This window comes from Mus pahari, chromosome 17 (genome assembly GCF_900095145.1).
Source record: "Mus pahari chromosome 17, PAHARI_EIJ_v1.1, whole genome shotgun sequence".
Taxonomy (NCBI): Eukaryota; Metazoa; Chordata; class Mammalia; order Rodentia; family Muridae; genus Mus; species Mus pahari.
The window spans coordinates 9872565-9889234 of record NC_034606.1 but is presented as its reverse complement, the minus strand read 5'-3'; the positions used below and the strand labels follow the sequence as shown (position 1 = coordinate 9889234).

The 16670-nt window shown below is 40.0% G+C and overlaps 1 pseudogene; it reads left to right on the top strand.

Annotated features, from left to right (window-relative positions):
- Nucleotides 1-914: 914 nt before the first annotated feature.
- Nucleotides 915-1905, top strand: LOC110335077 (annotated as a pseudogene).
- The last annotated feature ends 14765 nt before the right edge of the window (nucleotides 1906-16670 follow it).

Genomic DNA, 16670 nt, shown 5'->3' with positions numbered 1-16670 from the left:
GGTCACTTCTACACTTTTCAGTTTACAACTTACTTTGAAGTGATGTAACCAGAAAGAATAGCCAGATGCCATTTCGAATAATGAGGTTGACTATATTTAAGTTTCTTTATTCTACTTTAACATACCCAAGGTATAAGGGTTTGTACACATTCTATAATTCCATGACCCTCAGCTGTCTGACCTGTGAAATCAAGATAAATGTAGAATTATCTATTTCATGGTATTGCTGAGGGAATAAATGCATTCATATTTATAGAATCTCTAAATTTGTGCCCGACAAGAAGTATGGAATAACAGGTGTTAGTACCATTATTGTCAACCATAGATTAGCAAGGCTAACTGAAAACTATCTTGGGTTCAACATTAGTGAGCCAATAGTAAGTATATTTGGGAACTATACTTACTATTATACTGGGCAGTATTGAGTTTAAATTTTCACCCTTAAGCATTCAATACATCTCATCAGAAATGAGTATATACATCAGTCTTTTAGAAACATGGCATAAACTAGTCAACAAGAATTGTGAAGAATAATGGTGAATATTTGTGAAGAACTGAACACATGTGAAGAAACAGGGACAGTCTGGTGGGCCAGGGTGATTATGGAAAAGCAGACATCCACCAACAGGAGAACAAACACTTGCAATGTAGTGAGGAAGTGTGATGGCTTACTGCACAGTGGAGCACAGTCACGCATTTTACCTGTATATTAATTTTGGGGATGTCACAAACAGAATATGGAGAGAAGTAAGCAGTCCCCAAAATCATATCAAATTCAAAGGCAGGCAAAACTGGAGTAGATTGTTAATGGATAGTATATGTGCTTGAAAATGATAAACACGGCTCTCTGCTCCTCCCTGTTCCAGAGACAGCCTCATCTTCTTGTGCAGTGCCAGCCTCGTCCTGTAGACAAAATGGTGAAGGTCGGTGTGAACAGGTTTGGCCATATTGGGTACCTGGTTACCAGGGCTGCTGTCTGCTCTCCACATGGCAAAGTGGAGATTGTTGCCATCAACGACACCTTCATTGACCTCAACTACAGGGTCTACATGTTCCAGTATGACTCCACCCATGGCAAATTCAACGTCACAGTCAAGGCCGAGAATGGGAAGCTTGCCATCAATGAGAAGCCCATCATCATCTTCCAGGAGCGAGATCCCACTAACATCAAATGGGGTGATGCTAGTGCTGGATATGTCATGGAGTCTACTGGGGTCTTCACCACCATGAAGAAGGCTGGGACCCACTTGAAGGGTGGAGCCAAAAGACTCATCATCTCCGCCCCTTTTGCCCCCATGTTTGTGATGGATGTGAACCACAAGAAATGTGACAACTCACTCAAGATTGTCAGCAATGCATTCTGCACCACCAACTGCTTAGCCCCCCTGGCCAAGATCATCCATGACAACTTTAGCATCGTGGAAGGGCTCATGACCACGGTTCATGCCATCACTGCCACTCAGAAGACTATGGATGGCCCCTCTGGAAAGCTGTGGAGTGTTGGCCGTGGGTGCCCAGAACATTATCCCTGCATCCATTGGTGCTGCCAAGGCTGTGGACAAGGTCATCCCAGAGCTGAATGGAAAGCACACTGGCATGGCCTTCCATGTTCCTACTCCCATCGTGGATCTGACATGCATCCTGGAGAAACCTGCCAAGTATGAAGACATCAAGAAGGTGGTGAAGCAGGCATCCGAGGACCCACTGAAGTGCAACCTGGGCTACACTGAGGATCTGGTTGTCTCCTGAAACTTCAACAGCAACTCCCAGTCTTCCACCTTTGATGCTGGGGCTGGCATTCCTCTCAATGACAACTTTGTCAACCTCATTTCCTGGTATGACAGTGAATACGGCTACAGCAACAGGGTGGTGGACCTCATGGCCTACATGGCCTCCAAGAAGTAAGAAACCTTTACCACCCACCCCGGCAAGGACACTGAGAGCAAGAGAGAGGCCCTCAGTTACTGAGGAGTGCCTATCCCAACTCGGCCCCCAATACTGAGCATTTCCATCCCAGAACCCCATAATAACAGGAGGGGCCTAGAGAGCTCTCCCTACTCTTGAATACCATCAATAAAGTTTGTTGTACCCCCCAAAAGAAAATGATAAACACTTGATTATAATAGAACCAATGAACGGTGAATTCTCTGAAGGTATTAAACACGTTAGATTATTTTGCAATGTGGATGTATATGAGGTCAGAGAAAAGAGGTGGATTTTTGATATCTGCTTTAAAATTAATATTTAAAAACAATAAACCACTAAAAGTATAAATGGGGTCTAGAAAGCCATCTAACCCCAGCTGAGGGTCCTCTATGTTGTGGATAACAGGAATTAAAACAAATAAGGTTGATGTTCAGTCTTCTTTCTAAACCCTGAACAGCATCAGACTGGCCCCTCCTGTAAGCTTAAAAATCTCACCTTCCTCAGTATACAAAGATAAATAGTGGGAGTCATGAGTGCAGACAAAAGGTCACCAGGGAAGGTATTGAATCCTCCAAGAGGAATGTTACCTCTGACACCTAGCTACCTGGGCCACAGGATCAGCCACAAGGGAAAAATGAGGTGTTGATATCCAAGAGTTGTCTATCAATATTAAGGGCTCTCTTCTCACAATTGAAGCCCTTATTCCAGTTGACAAGTGACACCCCCACTGAAAAGGAGGTAGGAATTCATTCTCCGATGCAAGATACGGCTGGAGTAGAATTTGGTCGGTCATCAGTGTGGAAATGGAAGCGATGGAGTGAGGATAAACCAAAGGAATGCACTTTATGAAGATCAGAATGAGATATAGGCTGATATATTGCAAGTTTGGACACAGGGAGTTTATCTCCTGGGTCTGAAATCTGCCCCAGACATTCCTTGGCTTGTTGCTTTCTTTTAAAATTGCTGTCAAGGAAATAAATGCCAGCTAACTAGGGGCAAAAGAGAATTTCTTTTGAGTAGACTGTATACAGCAAAGAGAAGAAATCAGTCTAAGTTCCTTATTTTTTTAATAAAAAAATATTCTAACCACCCAAGGATTCTGAGGATGAGGGAGAGGTCAAGGCTAAAGCCAGGGAATACTAGGTCACTATAGCAGACAAATCTTGACCTTCAACAGCCTTATGAACCTGATTTTAAAATAGAAAAAAATTAAATAATTTGGCCAACAACATGTAGTGAAGTAGGATGCCAATTAAATTGTCTGAACACAAACCAGAAGTGACAGGTAAGAAATATGTTTGGTAAAAAAAAAAAAAAAGAGAGAGATGAGGTGTCTTTAAAAGCTCTTACCAGAGCTAGTCAGAAAAGATTAGTATTATCTCAAGAAGTGTTTTCTGGACTAATAAGAGACAGGGAAGGGAGGCTGTTCCCTAGTAAGGACAAGACTGTTGTGGCTTTCCAAGGGGACATGGTAATAGAGCCTTGAGGAAATCAGAGAAAGGGACAGTACTTGTGCAAACTAGAAAGACTTGATATTGTATATTTGAACTTAATCATCTAGGACATCAATTAAGTTCTCAGTATTGTCTCTAAATCATCACTGAACTGTGGCTATCACTTCATAGAATTGACTAGTATAAATTCCAACACTATAGCACTGAAGCTGGAGAAACAACGGCTGAAGATGCTCAGATCACTAACAGACTGGCATTAGGGACTGTAGACAGCAGGCTACGTGTTATACGTTTGTAAGTCCAAATTTCTTTCTGTGACACTCATACCACAGAAACAGGTCTATCATTTCTTCCTGCATTTATTGATTCATTTACTACTTTCGTGTTTTGTATCCAAAACATTTAGTGTTTCCTCTCCAGCACACAGTTCTCAAAGGCTAGCAGAGTATTTTAGGGTCTTCTTGTTCCAGGGACAGAATGAGCCTAGGAGTTGAAAGTCCCTGCTAGAGGCCTCCTCTTCTGGGAAAGGTCAGCCAGGTTAAATACATTAAGAAAGGAATTTAGAAGTGCTGTGGAATGGGGGAATGCCATTCAGGTTCTGAACTACAGCTCTCCTGTAAGAATACCCTTGAATTGGAAAATGTAGGCTTTTCCTGAAAATGCCTTTATGGGGAACATTAGGACTCAAATGCCTCAGTGGTCTCAGTGTGTGATGTGGGTCAAATATAAATGCACACTAGTTCTTTTGTTTTCTTGTTGTGATAGATAATGCATTTTTATGTAAGCAACCCAAGGCAGGCCTGAAGACAAATGGCTTGCAACTCAGTCTCAGTGGGGGGGGGGGGGGTGGAAGGGAGATGTTGGGAGTGATAGGTGTATGCTGTAAATCTGAGAAGGTCTTCAATATCTTAAAGGGATAGTAACAATTCATCATATTAAAAATAATAATTTGTGAGTTTCAAAATTTTTCATTTTTCCCAAGGCCTGAAATCCTCATTTTTTTTTCCTTTTTTTATTGGATATTTTCTTTATTTACATTTCAAATGTTATCCCCTTTCCTGGTTTCCCCTCTGAAAAACACCCACCCCCTCCCCCTCCCCCTGCTCACCAACCCACACACTTTTGCTTCCTGGCCCTGGCATTCTCCCTCACCTGGTCATACAAGCTTCACAGGACCAAGGGCCTCTCCTCCCATTGATGACTGACTAGGTCATCCTCTGCTGCATATGCAGCTGGAGCCATGAGTCCCACCATGTGTGCTCTTTGGTTGATGGTTTAGTCCCTGGGAGCTCTGGGGGTATGGGTTAGTTCATATTGTGGTTCCTCCTATGGAGCTGTAAACCTCTTCAGCTCCTTGGGTCCTTTCTCTAGTTCCTCCGCTGGGGAACTATGTTCAATCCAATGGATGGCTGTGAGCTTCCACCTCTGTATTTGTGAGGCACTGGCAGAGCCTCTCAGGAGAGAGGCTCCTGTCAGCAAGCACTTGTTGGCATCCAGTGTCTGGGTTTGGTGATTGTAAATGGGATGGATCCCCAGGTGAGTCAGTCTCTACTCCAAACTTTGTCTCTTTAACTCCTTCCATGGGCGTTTTGTTCCCCGCTTCTAAGATGGATAGAAGTATCCACACTATGGTCTTCCTTCTTCTTGAGTTTCATGTGGTTTGTGAATTATATCTTGGGTATTCTGAAATCCTCATTTTAAATGAATATTTTCTGACTAAAAAAAAAGAAAAGGCTATCTTGGGTCCAGGTTTTTATAAGACAATATATGAGCCAAACAGAGGATGTTCTCTGCCTGGCTGTTCCCTGGAGGCAACTGTTTGGACCCTAAGACTTATTCCAATACCAGAAACCTGGTCTTGCAGGCGGCTCTGATTTGGGCCTCCAGGGAGTTGACTAGCTGCCACCCCTGGCCAGATTACCTTTCCTGGCTGAACTCTCTCTAGCCCTCTGTTCTTTCTCCACACACTTTTGTAATTACATGTGAAGTATTTCATTCCTGCTAGACTATAAATCCATTGGAGGAGGGAACTATTTCTGCATTAGTTGCTGCTACTCAGCGCCCTGAAACTTGACTCCAACTGACTGGTAGCTCTATAAAGGAGGATTACTGGGCAGTGTTCTTGGGAGAAGTGGAGTAAACAGATTTGTAGAGATTCAACATGGGATGCAGTCATATAGACTTTTAATAATAAATAATTCACGTATAGTATTACCTCAGTAGAAAAATAATAAAATGACTAAGTGATATTATAATCTGCATTACAACCTTTCTTGTAACAAAAATGCTATTATTTAAATCCTAAAACAGAACTAGTTGACAGTGGTAATTAATAGTGGGTCTAAATAAGCAAATAATTTGTATAAGGATTACTTAATAATATTACACAATATTTCTCCTTGATATAGTTTTGCACTCATCACTTTATTGGATATTAAATTAGTTTTAGTTTTATTAATGCATATTTTATGATTCATGCTGGATAGATAAGACTATGTCTAATAAACAGTAGCAGTTAGGTGAGAGAGATGACTCTGGCTAAAAGTGATTGATGCACAAATGTGCGTACCTGAGTCTAGATTCCTCCAGCCATGTGAAAAGCTGAGTGTGACCATGTGTACACCTGTAACCACACTGCTGTAGGAGGAGAGGAGGTGGATAAAAAAGGATTGCAGGGCTTTCCGGCCACCAGCTTAGCTTCATGTTCAGGGAGACACTGACTTAAAGGAGATAAAGAAACTGATAGAGCATGTCTGAGTTACTTGAAAAGTAATTTTTAATTACTTAATAACTGTTGCTGACATGAAATCTCCTGACCTACGGCCTGAAGAAGAAAGGGTTTGTTTTAAGTCAGAGCTCGAGAGTATATGTAGTTTATCCTAGTGAGGAAAGCCTATCTTCAGCAGCTTGAGGGAGCTAGTCACGTGGCACATGCAGTCAGGAAGCAGAGAGTGATGAGGAAGCAGAGAGTGATGAATATTGGTGATGAGCTCATTTTCTTCTGCTGCAGTCCACAGTCCAAGCCCAAAGAGTAGGGTTGTCAACTATCAGGGTGGATCTTCCCACCTTGAGTGACCTAATCAATCAAGAGCATGCTCTCACAGGCGTCCCTAGAAACTAAACTAAAGGAAATGATTTCAACAGGTGTGCAAAGCAGCTTGACTCTGAGGTGATTTCAGATTCTGTAACATTCACATAGCAGTACACCTGATGATCTTCTTTGGCCTTTAAACACATGTGCATACATGCACACATGTGTGAGTGTGACCACTCACAGCTGCTTTTTAGTAATGTAAGGGAATTTTTTTTTTAATGTTTTTATTTTCTCCAATAACACTTCTCTGGTTATCCTGCTGCCTTTACTTCAGGAAATCCTTTTATTTTATGTTAAGATAAACATGGGTATAGTGGAATATCAAACTTGATTTGTTCTCCTCAGGTACACATTTAATGGATTCTCAGCTTCAAACCAAGGCAATGATATATATTTTTTTTTCAACAGAGAAATTTTTACATTTATATCTTGGGATTGTATTCACCGGCAACCACAGTTGTGTTTTAATTTAAATAACAGCATCACTTCCCTTTACTCCCAAAACATAAAGAGAAGGTGGTAATGGAAAGTGGTATAGAAAGCATTGCCCTTGATCATGCATACTTAACAAGTGGGTAAGGAGGAAGATGAAGAATAAGAACTCTGAAAGCTAAAGCTTTATTGAGGTCCTAGGCAAAGTCCATAGAGGTTTCTTTCTTTCTTTCTTTTTTTTATTAGATATTTTCTTTATTTACATTTCAAGTGCTATCCTGAAAGTTCCCTATACCCTGCCCCCACCCTGCTTCCCTACCCACTCACTCCCACTTCTTTGCCCTGGCCTTCTCCTGTGCTGGGTCATATAAAGTTTGCAAGATCAAGGTGCCTCTCTTCCCAATGATGGCCAACTAGGTCATCTTCTGCTATATATACAGCTAAAGACACGAGCTCTGGGGGTACTGGTTAGTTCATGTTGTTGTTCCACTTATAGAGTTGCAGACCCCTTCAGCTCCCATGAAGGTTTCTTAGGAGCTCTATGTCTTAGGGTTTTATTGCTTCGAAGAGACACTATGACCATGGCAATTCTTATAAAAGAAATCATTTAGTTGGGGCTGGTTTACAAATTCAGAGGTTCAGTCCATTATCATTATGGTGAGAAGCATGACAGTGTCAAGCAGCCAATGGTACTGGAAGAGTCAAAAGTTCTACATCTTGATTCCCAGGCAGCAGGAGACTGTGTGTCACACTGGGCATAGTTTGAGCATTTATGTCCTCAAAGCCAACATTCACAGTGACATACTTCCTATTCCAACAAGGCCACATGTCCTAATAGTGCCACACCCTATGGGCCAAGCATTCAAACACATGAATCTGTGGGGACCATTCCTATTCAAACCACCACACTCTAATTGATGGATTTCCATGAAACAGTCACCAACTCCATGGTGGGGCCCTGTGACTGTGAGGTGCTTCTGGAAACTTCACAATAACAGGTTGGTGACCTTGCCTGGTTTACGTCTTAGCTCTCTAAAGCTATCTATCATTTTGTGCTTGCAGATGTGTTTTAGTAGACCAGCGCGTTACCAACCTGGTTCTTTGCATGGGGAAATTAAATGTATAGGTTATTCATGCCACATTGTTCATTCCTAAACTCTCCATAGCACGTTGGATATAGTAGTAAGTTAAGGCTCTTTTTATAAATCCCCAGTGCTAACAATGTCCTGAATAATTGGTAAGAATTCAATTTTAGTTCTTTCAACTGCTAAGACAATATTTTTTTGTAAGCTGACAGTGGGAGAATTGTGGTGTTTTTATATTGAACTTTTGTTAATGCAATTAGTAGTGTGCTTTGAGTACATGGCTATAAATCTTTGATTTATGCAATTGGCAAAAAATAAAGCTTTCTTTCTCAAGGAAAATGATTTAAAACTATGTATTGTTTCTTTGTGTGTGTGTTTGTTGTTTTGAGTTTGGCTTTCCTGAGACAGTGGTCTCAGGTAGGACAGCCTGGCTTCAAACTTGCTATATAGGTGATGCTAACCTTGAACTCACAATCCTCCTGGACCCATCTCCTAAGTGCTAGTACTACAAGTTTGTGCCATCATTCCCAGGATAGATACGTTACCTGTGACGTTGGAAATGAATCACAAACAAGGATCAGTTTTGTAAATAAATATTCATGATCTATGTAATGTGGCTATTCTTTTTTAAGTTTCAAGAAAGACTTTTCTAAACAAAGACAAAACAAAATGAGTCTTTCTGTTCACTTCTGTGAGTTTTATTGTGGCTCATACAGGACCCCCAAAGCTGCAACATGGAGGGTTACCCTCTTCAGATTTTTTATTAAAATTTCCAAAGATTGTAAGTCTAAGGGTCTATGTCACTGTGACCATTCATTGTTCTCACCGTCAGCACACTGTCAACCTGAAGAGAAATTCTTTTAGCCTAAATTTCAAAAGTATGATTTTATGGAATTCTAATATTAATATCTTTTCTATGACCAGCAACAATAATGATATGCATATGTCTAAACATAAACACCTTCGTTTCCTTAGAAGCTAGTAGTCTCATTAAATGCTTCTGTGAACATTTAAAAAAATCACCTGGATTTTCATTATCAAAGTCCAAATGTTCAACATAAGCACGTTACCCACTCACCTTTTAAAAATAATGTTTGTGGGCAGTGTGTATAACAATTTCAAAGTTAATATTTTTATTTTTATGATAATATGTTTATAGACTGAGTGGAGATTTATAAAAATTATATTTGTACAATTATGGTTGCATAGACAAATGAGCAAAATCTGCTATAATTAGAACATGATATCAGCCCTCTTTGGTATTTTCTGAAATTTCATTAGAATGTGGAAGTCAAGATGATGTTTAGATTTGAAGTTCCATTTTTTCAAATCAAAACTCCTAAGAACAGAAAACCAGATACCATTGTTCTGCTAAGAGAACTGGCAATAAAATGACTCCTAATGACATTCTGTTGTACCAATAGATCAGGGCCTTGTTGATTATCAGAGACACTTCCTCCTGCAGTGGATGCGAGCAAATACAGAGGCCCACAGCTGGACGATGTGCAGAGATTCGAGACCTTGGAGCACTCTGTGCTCAGTCTCGGGGGATGGAAGACACCAAGGAAACAGCGCTTTGCAGACCCAGCAGGACTGATGCACGTATGAACTCACAGAGACTGTAGCAGCACAAAGCCTTCCCAGATCCAATCCAGATGGAGTACCAGCTCTGAGAGAGGAACTGGGCGTGGGCCTCTTCATCCCAAATCCCATTGACAGCTGCTTACAAGGGAAAAGTTAGTTTTCTCCAAAGGAGTCTCACTGTGTATACAAACGACACTTAAGGGAAACCCATGCCCAGAAGTATATGAGTTCACAAAATAAGCTCAATGGTATCTAGGGAGATGTTTTGTCTTATAATGTTTGTTTGAGCATTTTTCAAAACCTAACTTGTCTTTTGCTTATCTATTGTGGTTTCTGTGTGTGTGTGTGTGTGTGTGTGTGTGTGTGCGCGCGCGCGCGCGCGCGCGCGCTCAGGCCTTCATACACATGCACATGTATGCTTTTTCTATCCCTGTTTATCTGTTTGCTTGACTTTATTCTAGTTTGTTTGCTTGTTTTCCTGTTTCTTTTCCAAAAACGAAGAGAAAGAAGGCATGGAGTAGGCTGGGCAGGATGGTGGGGGAGAACCTGGGAGGGCATGAGGGAGGAAAAATGTAGTCAGAATATACTATATAAACACATTTTCAATAAAAATATTCCAAATAGCCACCAAGGATATTTCCTAAATTAATTCAGCTTATCAATTTGCTATGGAAACCAATGGTCATTAGTAAGATCTGACAGAATCAGCACTATAGAAGGGTCAACATATCTATTACCCAAATTCCCTCTTCTGGGACATTTTGCTGAAACCTATGAAGTGAGCCATGGAGCTAAGCTTCATGTTCCAAAAAGAATAACATGATAATATGTTTTTGTACTATGCACACACTAAGTGGCTATTATTTTTAACTAAGCATCGGTATATTTCTGGAAGCTTAAAAAAATTAACTGTTTTAAAAATTGTTGCCTGTTTCATCCTTGAATTATGAGATTATATGTATTTATGTGGTTCACTTTGCTTCCTCTCTCATAACAAACTCCAAATTATTTTCTGTATTAATTTTTATCCCAACAGGACACCTTATTTTTGTTATTTAAATCTCTGAACCAATAATATGCACATCAGTTCAAACAACCTAGTCATTTAGCTTTATTTATTTTTGATGATGTTTGGATTGTACTAGAAGTGACATTATAATCATTAAATCACCAGTGTAAAAAGTTTTACAAACTTTAGAGCCAAGGCATTCACATTAAAAATTAAGTTAGCGGGCTGGTGAGATGGCTCAGTGGGTAAGAGCACCCGACTGCTCTTCCAAAGGTCCGGAGTTCAAATCCCAGCAACCACATGGTGACTCATAACCATCCGTAACAAGATCCGACACCTTCTTCTGGAGTGTCTGAAGACAGCTACAGTGTNCTTACATATAATAAATAAATAAATCTTTAAAAAAATTAAGTTAGCAATACTTTGATACAAATCACAACAGTTAACCCAAAAGTTGAAGATGTCTGTTATTAACACCCCCATTTCTGTGGCCCTCAAGTTCTGCTTGTCAACAAGCAGTGGTCAGGAAAAGACAAAAGCTCCAGGGACTGATTAAGACAGCTACTTGGTATCCATTTGGGTACTAAAAGCAGTTGTGCTTCCAGACACTACCTGGGTATGAGTTTTGTACTTTCCTCCCAACCTTCTAGGCATTTTTTGTTGATACCCTCTAGGAGACTTCAGGAAGACTATTTAATGAGGAGTAACTCCCTTTATAAAGATTTGAGCCCTTTTACTGTAACCATGTTTGTCATTGTCCTCTATGGACTCTCTACTTTGAGAATCTTCGCCCACTCAGAGCCAGTCTTTGTGTCTTTGAATGCTAGGATGTTGGCTCCTCATTTCCTAGAAGGCTCCAGTCTCCTTATCAGTCTTGTCCTTTGGATAGTGTATTGGCTGGTTTGTGTCAACTTGACACAAGCTGGAGTTTTCACAGAGAAAGGAGCTTCAGGTGAGTAAATGCCTCCATGAGATCCAACTGTAAGGCATTTTCTCAATTAGTGATCAAGGAGGGAGGGCCCCTTGTGGGTGGTACCATCTCTGGGCTGGTAGTCGTGGGTTCTATAAGAAAGCAACGTGTGCTTTGAGTTTTACTAAAGTTTCTTTAATGAATGTGCTGCCCTTGCATTTGGAGCATAGATATTTAGAATTGAGAGTTTATCTTGGTAGATTTTACCTTTGATGAGTATGAAGTATCCCTCCTTGTTTTTTTGTTTTTTTGTTTTTTGATAAATTTGGGTTGGAAGTCAATTTTAATATTAGAATGGCTACTCCAGCTTGTTTCTTTGGACCATTTGCTTGGAAAATTGTTTTCTAGCCTTTTACTCTGAGGTAGTGTTTATCTTTGTCCCTGAGGTGGGTTCCCTGAGGTGGGTTCCCTGAGGTGGGTTTCCTGTAAGCAGCAAAATGTGGGGTCCTATTTGTGCAATCCTATAGGTGGAACAGCAATATGAACTAATCAGTACCCCCCAGAGCTCGTGTCTCTAGCTGCATATATAGCAGAAGATGGCCTAGTTAGCCATCGTTGGGAAGCAAGGCCCCTTGGTCTTGCAAACTTTATATGCCCCATACAGGGGAACGCCAAGGCCAAGAAGTGGGAGTGAGTGGGCGGGGAAGTAGGGTGGGGGGGTAATAGGGGACATTCAGGATAGCATTTGAAATGTAAATGAAGAAAATATCTAATAAAATAATTAAAAATAAATAAATTAATTAAGCAAAAAAAGAAAGAAAGAAGGAAAGAAAGAAAAAAGAAAGAAAGAAAGAAATCAAGAAAGAAAGAAATCAAGAAAGAAAGAAATCAAGAAAGAAATCAAGAAAGCAAGCTGAGCAAGCCAGGGTAAGCAAGTCAGTAAGTAACATCCCTCCATGGCCTCTGAATCAGCTCCTGCTTCCTGACCTGCTTGAGTTCCAGTCCTGATATCCTTTGGTGATCAACAGCAATGTGGAAGTGTAAGCTGAATAAACCAGTTCCTCCCAAACTTGCTTCTTGTTCATGATGTTTGTGCAGGAATAAAAACCCTGACTAAGACAAAGTAAGGTCTTTATTTCTTAATGGACAATGCCAAGAACTTCTCTCCTGGAGACTGCAGAGGTTTTTATTTAATCCCTTTCATTGAGTCAATGATATATTCCAAATCTACATTTTTTTCTACAACTAAGTCATCATATTCAAATAATTTTTCAAAGATAAGAAAAATCTTTTGCAAGTTAAACATGTATTTCCTACCTTTACGGCTTTTCATTTGGCAGTTTTCCCCTTAGAACAAACTTAATTTGTATCTATTATATGTTAGGTTTCTTAAGAAAAAAATACTGTTATCCTATTATCTATAAACATAATATTCAGAAACATGTGTTAGATAAGTGAGTTCTAGTAGTTTAAAGTGTGGGAATAGTAGAACAATAAAAAGATAATTGAAATGTTATCAAAGAGAAAGATTGTTTAATTCATTTGTTTCTTACATGAAAATCTAAATTTTATTCTACCCTTAGCATTCTGGAAGTGTTTGAATAAAGAAACTATACTGATAAGAAGATTAGGTATCTATAGAACAAAAGAAAGGTTAATCTCAGGGTTAGCATTTGCCATACTGTAACTCTAGATAATATATCATGCATATACTAAGAAACATGAGACAATTTATTACCTGTGAAAAAATACATAATAGTGACATAATTCAGATATGTTCTAGAAAAGAGAACAGGTAGAATGTAATGGTGAGAGAAACAAAGATATCAAGGTGCCTGGTTCATCTGGGCTATGAGACCTGGTAAAGCAAGTGGTGAGAGTGATACAGTCAGACAGGACAGGAAGCACACTTCCGGCCATTTGTTATGTCAGTTTCTAGGTTGAAGATGTATTGCAAGCTCTGGCATTCAGAGACACTCATTGCACTTAAATCACAGATGACTTTAAGTCAATATAAACGTATATTGGCCTACAGTCATGGCATTCTGCTGAACACCAGCTAGGACATAGACTCATGTTTACAGATCCAAGTAAAGGGTAAATATGTTCTCTCTCTTGTGAGAAGCTTGGCTTAGAACCTTTCTGTTTGCTCTGAGGTATTGTTTCCTAAATACTAAATGGCATGTATTAGTACCCAGCGTGTCCGGTATTTCCTAAAGTGCTTCTACCTGCATAAAAGCCCAGTCTTGAGCTGCAGTCCATAACCATACCCAGAGGTTATGACTCAACATTTCATCAGCAGATTCTTAATGGAGCCATTCTAATTTGGGGGAAATTTCAATTTCCCTCCATGCCATGTGATGAACAGGAAGCAGTTGTAAAGGGGGGCCCTGATGGGAAAATGCAGAGCCCCAGAGTCACTTAGTGCAGCACAGTGGAAACAACAGCCATCTCCCTTCTGTTGTTCCTTTTCCCCTTTTGGATAAACAAATGAGAATCATCTTTTAGGCATTATGCATTCACTGAGGGGCTGTGACCTTAATCCACAAAGCCCTATACAGTTTATGCTTTGATTACCTTACAGCCTGTCTCCCCCTAAACAGTGTCCCAGACAATCAAAATCACCCCACAGTATGGCCTCTAACACCTCACAGTTACACTGGACCCAACTCTGGGCCATATGGTCAATAAAGTTTGACACATGGATTCCCCTTAAGGTAATCAGACCACAACACACAGTTTGCCTGGAAATCTCTCCACTTTTGCCAGCTCTTAGAACTCTCCCTGTATTATTGGACGGTCCAACAATTAGCAAAACTAAACTGTTCACTTCTTGATCCTGGGGGGAGGAGGAAGGGGGAAAACCTCCACGAGGACATTACAGTTCTTTTTAATGGCACTCAGACGTATCTACTTGAATCTTACACTATCTTACAGACATTACTATTCTTAATTTGTGATTGAGAAAACCACATTGGAAAGGGGAAAGGGTGCAGGCAAGCAGAGAGTGCAAGGTAGACTTGAGACTAACATTTATTCTCTTTTTTTTCTCTGCCGGAAAGCATAGTCTCCCTGATCATTTCTCTCTTGCTTTTGGCTATATCTAGAACCCCAAATAATGAATGCTTATAGACATTTGGACACTTGTTGAATCAATAAAGGTAGTCTTTCACAAGTATCTCAATAATATTCAATGCGATCTTAGTAGACTGTTTCTCTGGTCTGTGCATTATTTCTTCCTTTGTTTTCTTGTATTTCTTAATAACACCCAGACTCTAGAAACTGATTACATACTGACTCATGATGCAATTTGCAAAATATACATAATATTACTCCAGTTTGTATGTTTCAGTTTTCATCTTTGAGCACTTTAGATTGTAGCATAAACATGATCTATAATTCTTTCTTAGTATTTCTAATAGTAACATCGTTCATTTACACTACAGAGTAACTAATAAGAAATTAATAAGTACCTCTTCACAGTTAGACTAATTACATATTATTAATTACTATGTAAAATCCAAGTGATTCTTTTTTTTTTTTTTGAGACATGGTCTCTCTATGTTTTCATGGCTGTCCTGGAACTCACTCGGTAGACCAGGCTGGCCTAGAACTCAGAGATCTGCCTACCTCTGCCCCTATCCCAAGTGCTGGGATTAAATGTGTGTACCACCACCGGGTCCAGACCAAGTGACTTTTTTTTTTAATATTATTTTTTAAAAGAATCAAGTTGAAATTATCATTATTAGTTTGTAGATAAGGAAACTGCTTATGTAAAGAAAAATGGTTTGCTTAATTAAGGTCATTTACCAAAGAAAGGGTGAAATGAGTCTAAATGTTGCTGCTAGCCTGAGAACAAGTTTAGTCTCTAGAGACTAAAGCTCTCTAGAGCTTTGCAGAGAATGGCTCTTATTATGTAGAGTCATTCATAATGCATGATGGTTCCCAAACTGGAATGAGCTGAGTTACCTCCGTTGGATGAAAAGGAAGAGATGAGTGGAGTGTGTAGCTTTTGTGCATTGCCCCTGTGTCAGATGTTGAGTGTCAAGTAGGACTGGAAAGGGCAAGAGCTCTTCTCCGAAGGAAGGAGCCATTTAAAGTGCAGGACAAATGTGTGCAAAGGTTACAATGTGATTTTTTGATACATTCTCAGTGTTTTGTTCCATGGTATTTGAGCCCTGAGACAAACTAGTTTTCCTACTCAACCCTGGAGCCTAGGAAGGTGTTGCTTTAATTAGAATTGGCAAACTCAGTATAGACCCTAAGAAGAAAGAGAATCAATCAGTAGTTAACCACAATTAAACATTCTGTAGTTGTCTAAACCATGCTTCATGCTGAACTTCTTTGCCAGCATAGCACTGTACAAGATACCCAGAACAACCAACAATATAAAACCCTGGCTCACTGATGGCAGGCAGCCCATGGCAGGTCATTTGCTGAAACTTGTCATTTTTATGAAATCTTTGAATGTGCTACTCTTTATTATTAAAGCTGAAATTGGTGATTGCTAATGTAAGTCAGTTGCTTATGGATCATGAGGGCACTCTTGTCAAAACGTCGACTGGCTCCTTGGAGCCTGAGATTTTGTTAGATGGCCTTGGTGGTGCTTAAGGACCTTAGTCTTAAATAAGTGCCTGTAGATGATTCTAATGATACATTATCGGTGGCAAAATCAGTTTGAATAACCTTTTCCTTTCATATGATTAAGCTCCAGAGTTTGTATTACATCTCTGAGTAATATGTTATTTCCCACATGAACACTGAGGACAACTGAATATACAGTTGTGTTGATATTAGAGACTCAAATCCAAAACAATAATAATCTGAGATATTTCTCTCGTAATGGTTTATTCAAGTCTCTCTTTAAAAAGTCTTCTACAGCTTTTAATGCACAGTCGACCTTTTACATTAGACACTGGCCAAGCATTAGCTCACAATCTATACTGCTAAGTACTAAAAGCTGGCCCAGCATTCTGCCAAAGAAGGATGAGCTGCGAACAGTGAGGCTTGACAACCAAAATGGTGTGAAGCGCTTAGATCACCTTGGGGGCAGCCTTGGCAAGAATGCTAATCCTCATTTCCCAGAAGGCTCCTCTGGTGTCATGCAGTGGGGAAACCATTAGCAGACTCATTGCAAGAGGACTCTTGGCTGCTGCTGGCTCTGGCTGCTGCTGCT